Source organism: Primulina eburnea, chromosome 9 (genome assembly GCF_022965805.1).
Source record: "Primulina eburnea isolate SZY01 chromosome 9, ASM2296580v1, whole genome shotgun sequence".
Lineage (NCBI taxonomy): Eukaryota > Viridiplantae > Streptophyta > Magnoliopsida > Lamiales > Gesneriaceae > Primulina > Primulina eburnea.
The window spans coordinates 17206167-17219175 of NC_133109.1; positions in this window are offsets into that span (position 1 = coordinate 17206167).

The window sequence follows — 13009 nt, forward strand, 5'->3', positions numbered from 1 at the left end:
CATAGCTACCTCAACAACTGAAGCAGAATATCTTGCTGCTGGTAGTTGTTGTGCACAACTGGTTTGGATCCAGCAACAACTGAGAGATTATGGAGTAATTACAAATGAATCGCCCATATTTTGTGACAATACGAGCACAATTGCCATCACCTATAATCCAGTTCTTCACTCAAGGACCAAGCATATAGATGTCAGGCATCACTTAGTTAGAAATCATGATTTGAAGAAGGACATTAGACTGGAGTATATCTCAACTGAGCAACAAGCAGCTGACATCTTCACCAAACCATTACCCGAGACTAAGTTTTATCACTTTCGCAATATTCTTGGTTTAATTGACTTGTCTTAAAATTATTATTGATGATGTTTTACTAATAAAATTATTTGCAGAAAATAAGAACACAACAACAAATCGAAAATGATACTTTATTAAGAATAAAATCGATTACATCTTACAAAAGAAATCTCATAACCAACTGAATCTTGCCATTCTCTAATCAAATAATTCAACTCATACATTTGGATTCTATAAAATGATTCAGTTGTAGACTCGAGTCCTAGCGTGGTTAGGACTTCTCTCTGGACTCAACCGTGTCCCAACCAAGCCAACGCCCAGCCATGCACGGTTTTTCCCTTGTCTCGATCACCTATGATACAAAACGTTCGAATTCGGTTCTAGCATGTTCTATTCGTGTTGCTGCGTGTGTGTGTGTGTGTGTTCTTAGGACCCTTAATTTCGTGTACAAATAATCCTTAATCCTCCCTAATTTGGATCAAAATCATGCCTTAAAAATTCATGTTTACGCAAAAACGAAAATAAATAAAAACGTCACTTGTTTTTCCATAGAATTCATACGTAAATACATATTATGGTGTGATAATGTATGAAGGAAATAATTACGCGTCTTTGCGTATTTAACGCACGAATTCTCGTTGACGATTGCGAAGAACGACAACGACAACCTTGGCTTGATTTTCCCTTTGAAATTTTCGAACTTCTCTTTCAAATTGTGGTGTGTGTGTGCCGTGTAACTTGAGAGGGTTTGTGAGAGTGTGGAGCTTGGGGTTTAGGTTTAATGGGGAGGGTTTTTAGTATTTTATAGTTAAGTAATCATTAATCAAGCTTAAGCCCGTTAGGGAGTTAATTAAGCCCATTAGTACTTAATTAAAATATGAAAATTATTTTGTTTAAATAAGTTTGTGATTTTGTTTTCCGGTTTGCCAAAACTTTTGAATTTTTGTTGAAAAACCAACACCGATAAAATTTATGTCTCAGCGTATAAAATTACATAAAAACCTCTTATTTTCAAAAATATGAAAAATCATCAATCATCTTTTAAATAATTAAAAACAATTATTTAATAAAAACATTTTCTATATTTCAGCCATCGGTCTCCGTTCCTCGATCGCAACTCGAATAGCCTTTTAAAAATACATTTTAATGCAACCATTTAGAAAAATATAGTTTAAACATGTCAATATGCACAAAATAATTAATTTATGCAAGTAAAACAATTAATTGAATTACACAAGGAATTTAATAACTTATATGCATGTGGTTCGCATGAACCTTCAAATTTTCGGGACGCTACATTGTATCATACAAACCTAGTGAGTCTAATGACTCAGCACGTTCTAAATATGGATAACAAATAATACATATACAATTACATGTATTAAAATTCATACCTTTATTTAAAATAGTTTTTGAACATAAATAAACCATTTAAAACAATTTAAGCATAAGGAAACCATAAATCGTAAAATCATTTAAAAATAACTTTAAGCATAAATAAATCGATTTAAAATATATTTAGAGCTTAGGTAAATTATATATCATAAAATCATGGTAGTCGGAAATCTTTCCATCATATATCATTTTGGGTGAAGTTTGATCTTTGAAAGTGACTAGCTTTTATCCTCCAGTCGACTGCAGTCTCAGCTCCACATGGTCCATGGGGGTGGGTACTAGGCTACACCATGGAAATATGATAATCAGGGTCCTCTAGGGTCTTTTCCCATAGACGGGGTCCCTCTGGGACCTTGGCCTGTAAACGGGGTCCCTTAGGGCCTTGGCCCGAAATGGGCTCTTTCTGGGGTCTTGGCCTTCACGTCATCTCCACAAAATCATATATCATTTGTCACAGTCAATTCACTTCTCTCAAAATATTTTTCCTTTTCTTTTAAAAGAACAAATCATCATAACTTTCCAAAAATAGCATTTTAGACAGAGAAAATTGCACAGCTTTTACCATAAATCCTAAAATATCCATAAATCATAAAATATCGTATTTCATTAAAATAATCATTTTAAATCGTAGAATATCATTTAACATGCATTATTTTCTTTCGGGACGCTGCCAAGATTTTACGTATTTTTCAAGTGTAAAATTACTGTTTTGCCCCTAAATGTAAAACTTCACGATTTTATCTTTTACTTAGTTTAAATGAGATGGGCTTATTCCAAATAATTATTTAAGCTTAAATATAATTTTTCATAATTTTATTAAGCTTAAATATAGGCGTTTAAATAAATCTTTATTAGAATTTCGTGAGGCGATTAAATTTCGAATAAATTCAAAACTCATTATTTTCTTCCCAAATTTTAAACATAACATTTTTAATACTTAATATACCCTTGTGAGCCATGAACCACACCTACGGACACATGGTTCCAATTTTAGTCTTTTAAATTCAAAATATGACCCTTGCTTCAACCACCCGAGCCAACTCCTTATTTACTCGAGCCATGGTTGGCCACCTCCAGCCAAACCAGAGCCAACCCATCTAGGAACCCTACTGACCAGCCCTAAGCACCTGAACCAGCCCTTGGCCCGTGTTAAAGCTTACCGCCCTTGACCCCTTTAGTGCGTGCATGAGTTTAAAGTGCACTAGGACTCCTAGTTGCCTTAGAACTCTACCAGCCCTTAACCACTTGACCACTCATGACCCACACTGACCCTGGACCATGCCCAGCCTTGTCCCAGACTAGACCATAGAACCCCTACAGCGAACCCCCTGAATCAGGAGACAGCAGTCGTGCATGCTTGCTCTCCAAGGTGCGCGAGTTGCTTCATACACGTTTTGCTCGATCCAGCAGCGACCCAAGCCACTCCAGCCCCTGTCCCAACACTGGACCACCTTCCTTAGACCCTAAATGAACCACCGTGAGCCTCCTTGACCCATCCACAAGTCCCCTTGGCTGCTACCAACCCCACCAGTGCGCGCGAGGAGTCCATGCTCCACGGGACTCCTCCAAAGCTACGACCAAGGAGTCCTAGCCATGTTAGGAACCTTCCTAACCCTGAACCACGTCCAGCCCAGGCCCCAACCCAAGCCCTAGCCAAGCCGTGAGCCCCCATGCAAGCCATCGAGCCACATGACCCTTGTACAACCATAAAAACCCATGGTTCCAAACCTCTCTTGTTTCCCACGGTTACAACTTGTTTTCTCTATTATTTTATCATGTTTTGTCCATAACTAAATCATATAACATCCTAATTTGGCAGCATACTCATTGGATTCAAAACGTTTTTCATAACAAGCGTAAAATCATTAAAACTTTGAAAATACATATCCTGCCGTAAAATAATCGAACACCAATATTTTTCATGCCTGATCAATTAACACACACATATTATCATTTGTATGATGTTTAAAAAGGGTTTAGGAAATATACCTTTGTGTTTATAACGCTCGAATATAAGATTGTTGGCGAGGGTGCGAAGTTTAGACGACCGGATGACGAAAAACACAAGTCTTTTCCTTTCTTGATATTTTCGAAAATTGTGTGTGTGCTTTAGGTGTATTTCGGCTGCTAGGAACGTAAAAATATGGTGTTTTGAAAGCCTAGGTAACTATTTATAGATTTAAACAACATGCTAATGAGCTTTGATTTTGGGCTTGCAAGCTTAAGGGCGATTGGGCCTTCTTTAAATAATAAAATTGGGCCCAATAATACTATTTAATTAAAACATAAAAGTTTATCAAATTAGTTTCCCAAAAATAATATTTTTGATCTTTTAATACTTCTTGTTTGGTCAAAACCGGCTTCCTGGGAAAAATCGAGCTTGACTCGTAAAATAATTCGAACTCCAACATTTTTAGGAAAATTAAATCATTTTTAAATCATATTAGGAAGCCTTGCCATTATTTAATGAAAAATAAATATCATTGTCTTGGTCGTCCCCGGTCTTCTTTTCCCTACCTATTATCGAATATTCGGATAAAATCTTTCAATTTCATGTAATCATATCATATTATCATTTAATCATGCAATCATACATTTAATCATATAATAAATATCAGGCTTGCATTTAAAATCAGTTAGATAAAACAATTAAGCAATTAAAACAATTTTGCATGCATGTGACGTAGGTTGGTTTTTTGGACGTTACATCTCCAACCTCTTTGGGGGAATTATGTTATATGTTATGGAGTGGACATCATGTCCAAGGGCTGTAGTGATCTTTGTCGGCCTAGTACTATGTTAGTTTGATCAGATGATTTATATTATGAGCCCCTTTCATTGAACAGAACTCTACGCAAAATTATTTAAGATTATGATTATATATGACGAGCATGAAAATATGATTTTACAAAAAAGTTTATGCAGGAAAGTCGCGTTATATATATACACACACACACACACACACACACACACACATACACGTATATATGCTCATATTATATTCTGTATGAGCTACGTTTAAATTGCATGAAATTTTGTTACGTTTTAATTGTTATTCATAGTTTATGTATTCTGAGTCTTTAAACTCACTAGACTTGATCGATATAGATGACTTATATAAGGAGACATGAGGTGATGACCAGTGAGCAGGCTTGGACCAATGGCAGTGCACACCGAGGACCTTCCAGTTCATGACATCACACGTTTTAAAGTATTTACTCTGATTTTTATTTAATAATGTTGGTGACAAAAACGTTGAAATTTTATTATGTTACGTTAGAGTCTTTCCAAAGTAAATTAGTTGTTATTAACTTTGGATTTTGACGATTTGTGATATTCAAATGTTGGAGTTTTATTATTAATTTTTTTAAATGCATGGTGATCATTATTTTATTTTAAAGATCTATGTTTATAATTATTTATATAGTAAATTTTTTTTTTATCCATTCGCAAATATTAGAGAAGTATTATTTTTTGTAAGGGGCCATTACACTTGGTATCAGAGCAAAGTTCCTGATATAGGGTTGTGCCTACAGCCAGTCGCGAGAATCCCAGGAGGTCATGCCTCAAGTCTGTAAATTTTTACGATTTTAAATGTACTAAGTGTGAAAGTACGAGTTTCTTTGACTGCATGTTTAAGTTTTTAATGATTTTAGTATGTTATATGAATATTATTGTTAGGCATGTTGGTTACGTGTTGGTTTGAATTGTGGAACAATATGCTTTCTAGACGTATGGTTGATCGTGAGGGCCACAAGGCTCGTGAGTAAGAGAGGGTTATCCCTCCAAGTCCACCACCAAATCTTCAGGCTCAGATGCTTGATATCATGACCTAGTTCTTTGGGCAGTTTTCTAGGAACAATGCCGAGGTGGAGAGGAGGACGAGGCCAAAAGTAGTATATGAGTGTTTTCTCAAGATGGAACCCAAGGACTTTGGGGAAACGATGGATCCTATGGTAGCAGAGGGATATATTAAGTCCATAGAGTTGATATTTACTTTTATGGAATTTCAGGACGCTGATAGAGTCAGGTGTGGCACCTACTTGCTGAAGGACGATGCTAGATTATGGTGGGAATTAATGAGTATTAGTGATGATGAACCTTTAGACCCTTATTTGGGAGGGCTTCAACAAGGTGTTCTACTACAAGACTTCTTACTCTAATTCAGTAGCTATGAAATCACATCTTAAAACAGTACACAACTACAACTGAATATGTGTAAATGAAAATACATTTACTATGTTAAATCCAATACGGTACATGAGCACAATGAACCTAAGGTTCAAGTTAGAAAAAAAAACTTGTAAATCGTATGAGCAAAGATAAGAATTTTGGATTAGGTTATGTTCATCCAGAGAGAAAGGCCTACATAATTGATCCAGTAGCGAATCAGCTACAGTAGCGTAGAACTCAGAGAAGGCAAAACACCACCTATACCAAAATTTCAAACATGCACTAGAAGAAAAACGCTAAAAGAATCCGTTTTCTTTTAGGCTGAAAAACAGATGTTATAGGCAGTGTTGTTAAAAACCCAGCCAAAGACAATGGATAAAAACCTTTGTCTTAGATAACAAAGACAACGGTTTTTGCAAAGTTTGAAAAATATTGTGTTATATGAACTACGACGACGTTTTTGCAACAAATTAAAAAGTTGTTTTGAAGTTACACCATTTTAACAGTGGATAAAAAAACGTTGTTGTTTGTGGTTACAATAACATTTATGCAACGAATAAAAACCGTTATTATAAGTTATTCTAACAACAGGTAAAATTTGATGTCTTTGACCTTGTTTACAAATAAGTTTTTCATCCTATAACCGTTGTCGTTTGAAAAACCGTTGTCTTTCACATTTTATATACAATGAAATATTTAATTAATAATTTTATAAAAAAACCAATTAAAAATTCTTGAAATTACAACTAATAAAACTAAAAGACATACAATCATCCTCAAATAATTAAACCCAAAAGTACAACTAAAATGATGCCCACATCAACGTGTCATAATCCATAATATTTTGATCCAAAATAAGTCTACAACACCAAAAACAATAGTTATAACTAGACGTGCATATTTTTTTCAAGCTTTCTGTTTTCATCAATCGAAGCTGCCAAGTGTTTATCATTTCGAACTTATCCTGGTTTGCAAAACAAAAACCATGGTTATATTTTTTCGAATATTTAGCTGAGCTCAAAAAAAAAATACCAGAATGACCATGCATCAAAGATAAAATGGCGAGAGAACTGAAAATAACTTGAACAAAATCAAGAAGTATCAGTAAAACCAGTTCCAAATTCTTACAAACGTTAACATCAATTTAACTGTGAGGGCACCTGATTACCATGTAATGACAAAATAACCAAGATTTATTAGCGTCAACAGCGAAAACAAGTTAAAAATTTCTGTTTGGGCCTCCAGAAATTTCGGCATAATCTCCCCGTAAATAAGACATCCCGAAAAAAATCAAAATAACATAATTGTATAGTTGAAAATAAAGTCCATCGATTCAAATAAAAAACAAATCGCATACAGAGCCGGACAAGCTCGATCACTCCAAACAAAACCTACAAATACTCAAAACAACCTGGGCTTAATCCACACTAACACTAGTCTGATCTAGTTCCTCTACCATGAACGGCATTTAGATTCGGACCTCCTGCCATCTTTAGTTATAGAAAAAACCAAGTTTGGCATTTAACATCTAATTTGAAACGATAACTAATAACTGAAGAATACAATGTTTCCTTGACGTTCAATTCAATTCTGTGGAGAATGTTTCGAACATTTTAGTCATAATTTTTATGGAAGAAAAATTATTCCAACCTCGATTCTACTTACGTGGAACATTTCTTATGCACTCACGAAGAAATTTACACATGCACCTGTATTCCAAGTCAAAAGCCCATTTCTCATCAATCAAACAATAAAAAAAACAAGAGAAAAAAAGAAGAAGAGGAAAAGTAGCATCGCATCTCCATATATGATTTTTGAAGTCGAGAACAGCTGAATGAGCTGTTGTTGACAACTAACACCATAAATAATTTACGGAAAGTACCTGGAGCTCCGAGATTTTGGCCTTGAGATCAGCTTTCTTTGCAGAAGGGATAGATGCTCCTTCCACACGGCCATTTAAAGAGATTTATTAACTCATAAGATCAGAAAGAGTCGGAAAAATCCCTTCTTGAATGAGGACTAGCACGAGTGAGTGCTCGAGGATATATGATATTTCTTCCGGTAAGTAGGAAGATAGGGCAGGTTTCAATCTTCATACTATAAATTTATATAGCAATCCATGACTCATGCAATCCAGAATGATTAGTGTAAGAACCTGTTCCAGAATGGTTCCTTCAGTCCTGGATGCTTCGTTTATTTCCTGTTCAAGGGAGGATGCCAGTTCCATGGCTCTGAATGCATAATCTAACGTCACTACCGTAACTCTACAGACTCCCTTAGCAATCCCTTCCTCGGACAAGAGAGCGAATGCCTTGGCTTCCCTCTTGTTTTACATATGTGTACCTGTAGACATGAACAAACGACTTTAGAATCCTAAAACGTTTCACTTCTAGATAGCAATTAAATTTCCATTATATTTACCTCTGCAGAGCTCAGCAGAGATTGACAACCAGCAGTATTCATTATCAGGATTAGCAAGTATATCCTCCACTTTCTTACCAATTGAAACTACCCTGACAGGGCAGGATGTTGGAGATTTAATAATATTAAATCTATAAATCATGTGATTAAATCGATATATCACAACACGCCAGGAATTCATGTCGAATTATCAGAAAATATGAATAACAGTAAACACGTACCAGAATCCATTGTTTGATCTAACGTCAGAGTTATGGATCTTCCAAGACAACAGAGAATCGACCACCTTATTCTTGTCTTTGATGGGAGAAGGAGAGAGATCTAGAATACGTGTGCCGTATGCATTGTGTGTTATATTCTTTGTGCCTTGGGGACCATAACCTTAGCAGTCTTCAAACTATCATAGAAGACCTAATTGGGCTGGGCTTCTACACATAAGGTGGACCATACCAATTTATTTAATATTTTGGAAACCCATAATTAATTAGATCACTTTATTGGGTCCTTTATTAGTAGCTTGTCCATGTACAATTAATTAAATTATGTGAGCCCACAGAATAATTCCAACAATCTCCCACTTGGGCCACATAAGTTATCCGGATATTGTACATGCAAAAACTGGATTGAGCTCTTGCTATCTAAACCAAAATTTTCCTTAACAATCTGGTCTATCGATTATACCAATATCGAATCAAAGCAGTCATCGTTACATTTAAAATCACTAGACCCATCAATGATCACAATATTAGCACAATCAATAACATAGATCAAGTACAGATGTGTAGCATGGAAATACCTAAATGTGATCCAAAATAAAACCTGTATTTCCAACTGATCCTCCTAATGACTCAAAGAGTCCAATAACAGACTTTCAACCAAATGCTAAACCGCAATGAAAGTCATCACTTTATTTCAGAGTAATTCAAATAAACCTTAGTCTGTACAGAAACTCAAATCATGTCAAATGAGTCAATGCTTAAACCGAATACAAACTCCCACTGTACAAGCATATCAACTAAATGGACAACACCAATGTGTGTCACATGCCCAAAAATTCTTGGATGGCCAACCCATGACAAACGCATCTGCAATTATATAGTTTGCAATAACATGCTCAATTGACACATAACCACTCTGAATTATTTCCTTCAAACTGGAAACTTCATATCAATATATTTTGACTTTGACAAGTTTCAGTTGTTCTTTAAGTATAATATAGCGGCTTTATTATCACAATTGATCCTCAATGGTTTCTTAGACCAATGATCATTACCAGTGATAAAATTCCACAACTTTATTCGGATTCCAAATATCCAACTATTTCCAAATGTCGGATTTCCGATGTATGAGCATAAAATCTTTAGTGGACTTTATGTACCGCATAACCCGATTAATAATCCAATATCGGGTTTCTTAAAATGATATTCACAATATCTAAACAATGTTCTCTATAAATCCGAATGAGATTACCACATGATAAAATTTATACCAGCACATATGTACACATAAACATCAATATATATTTCTCAATGTTGACTTTCCAATTTACTCACTCCCACTAAAGTCAACATACGAAATTAATTTGCATTTAATTTCAAAATTTCATGCATGCATAATGTCAATGTCATTTAAAATATTGATGTTCAATTTATCAATCTTGTTAATCAAAGAACTCATACCAAACATATTTGAATTTCGAAAAACTGAAAATAAAATATAGATAAAGGAAAAATTTGATTTGTCTAAACATGAAAAATCAAACAAATCAAATTTCGTTTTACAAATTCAATTACCAGAAAATAAAAATCTCAGTTCCTAAATAAAGCTTTTAAAAAAACAAACAGTTTTATTGTCATTTTGCATAAGATGTATCTTTCAACATCAGTTGGCAACCGGCTCCTTAGGCAACCCTTTCTTTGCACGCCAATTAGTGTATTTGGGACAATCCTTCTTCACATGCCCATCAGTCCTTTTGCAAAAGAAACAAGTGATCACTTTATCTTGTTTCTGTTGCTCCATATGATGTGAAGTCCCAGAGTTTCCTTCTTTATTGCTCCATTTCCTTTTCTTATTGATGCAATTACCTTGATAGTTAGATGTCAAGTGAGCACTTTCAATCACATCTTGTTTCAATCTCTCCTCCTCCTGAACGCACTGCGCAATAAGCTCATTCAAAGTCCATTTTTCCTTCTGGGTATTATAAATTATTTTGAATTGATTAAATTGCGCAGGCAGAGAGATCAAGACTAAATGCACGACTATGTGTTCCGACAATTTCAACTTGAATGCTTTTAGTCGAGTCACAAGATTTGACATTTTAATTATGTACTCCCTTATGTTCCCTTTCTCTTTGTACCGCATTGAGACAAGTTTATTCAGAATAGTACTTGTCTCGACCTTTTCGTTTGCAGTGAAACGATCTGCTATTTGAGTAAGGAACTTTTTTAGTATCATTTTCTTCAGGAATTGCACCCCTTATAGTATCTGGAATGGAATGTTTCATAATCATCAGACTCATGCGATTTGATCGCTCCCACTTTTCCAAAGAACCCTTTTGATCAGCAGTTCCTAAACTGGTCAAAAGTCCAAAGCGGTCTTCCCTTAGCGCATAGTCCAAATCCATGCAGCCGAGCACTATAATAACATGCTCTTTTCATTTCTTGAAGTTTGAGCCATTAAGTACTGGAATGTTGTTCAGATTGGCAGATATAGAAGATGCTATAACAAAATAGAACAAAAAACTCTCAATGAAATATAGTCCATGCATATATTTAAATTAAATAAATCACAAAATATAAGCATGCTGGTGGTGGGCCCATAAAAAAAGTACCTAGCACAACATTGATATTTAGTCTTTGAACAAAAATAACAATTTGTAAGTGGTACACTCAAACATCATGGTTATTAAATATTGATAATAAATCCGGCCAACAATATTTCTTTCTTTGGACCGACAATTGCATGCATGGATAAATCCGAAATTATCACATATTTAGTACCACATATTGTGCTAAAATTTGGCCAGAAAATGACCTTCCTTTGGGCCGATCATTTTCCGCATAAATTTAACACAATTTAATATCATATAATGTGTCTACAATCTGGCAAGAATATAATCTTCCTTTGGACCGATTAATTTCTGCATAGTTTTGACACGCTTTAAGACCATATAATTATGTGCTTATAATCTGGCCAAAAAATAACTTTCCTTTGTGCCGATTATTTTCTGCATAGATATAAACACATTTTTTTTAAGTCTGCAATCTAGCCAAAAAATAGTCTTCCTTTGAGCCGGCTATTTTTCGCATTGATATAAATGCACTTGAAAAAGATATACTGAAGTTAAAATTTGGCCAGAAAATAATCTTCCTTTGGGCCGATTAATTTCCGCATAGATCTAGATGCACTTTAAAATCATCTATTGTGTTTGAAATTTGGCCAAAAAATAGTCTTCCTTTGGGCCGACTATTTTTCGCATAAATTGAAACACAATTTATTTTGAACTTGAACAATATCTACATATCTCAAAAAATCACTTTATTAACATGAAATTTAAATTTAACCAAATTTGAGATACAAGATATTAATTTAACTTTGACTGGGCCAAATAAAGCATGAAAACTAAATTTGCAATAAATAAAATATTTGCACCTCATAATTATTCATGCACAAATATTTTATCGAAATAAACAAAAGCGATAAAATAATGAATAATCCCATATTTTTTTTTATTTCATGCAATTAAATTTTGAAATGATCGAATTTAATTACACAAATCAGAATTGCGGCAGTAAAAATTTAATAAATGGTCAAAATTCTGGATTTCAAAATTTGGTTCAAAATAGAAACCAAACAAGGCCTTAAATTAAACCCCCAAAAAATCCCAAAATTCCCGAAACCTTAACCCCAAACGCATAAACCGGCGCCGCCACCTCCTCCGGCGATACCCGGCGGCGACGACTACCAGACGTCTCCTTACCACGGCCGACCATCTCCATACCATTTCCGATGAACAAGAACACATAAATCGATCGAATCAGGAAAAAACAAACGGAATTCGGGCGACCAGATTTACCAGGATTAGTCGCGAAATTCGATCACGTTGCGTCGGTTTTCGATCGATAGATGATACTATTATGGGCGCCATGAGATGGGCAAGAAAAAACCCAAACTATCGCCGCCGGAAAATGGCCGGAAAACGTTCGATTGGCCCAAAATCCGGCGGCTCTATTCCGAATTCGATCGATTTTTCAGATTTTCGATTTTTTTTAATTCGAAAATAAATATGAATTTTGGTGTAAAATTCGAAAATACTAGATCCAAAGAACGTGAATTTATTCAGATTCAAATTCAGAAAATTTTAAAAGATCAGATCTGAATCCAAGAAATTTACAGGCAAGAAAATCATCTCAGATCCAAGAATAAAACATAATTTTATGTTTCGATCTATCAATAAACAAAAATTCTCATAACTCAACATGAACGTGGCTCTGATACCACTTGTTGGAGATTTAATAATATTAATCTATAAATCATGTGATTAAATCCATATATCACAACACGCCAGGAATTCATGTCGAATTATCAGAAAATATGAATAACAGTAAACACGTACCAGAATCCATTGATTGATCTAGCGTCAGAGTTATAGATCTTCCAAGACAACAGAGAATCGACCACCTTATTCTTGCCTTTGATGGGAGAAGGAGAGAGATCTAGAATACG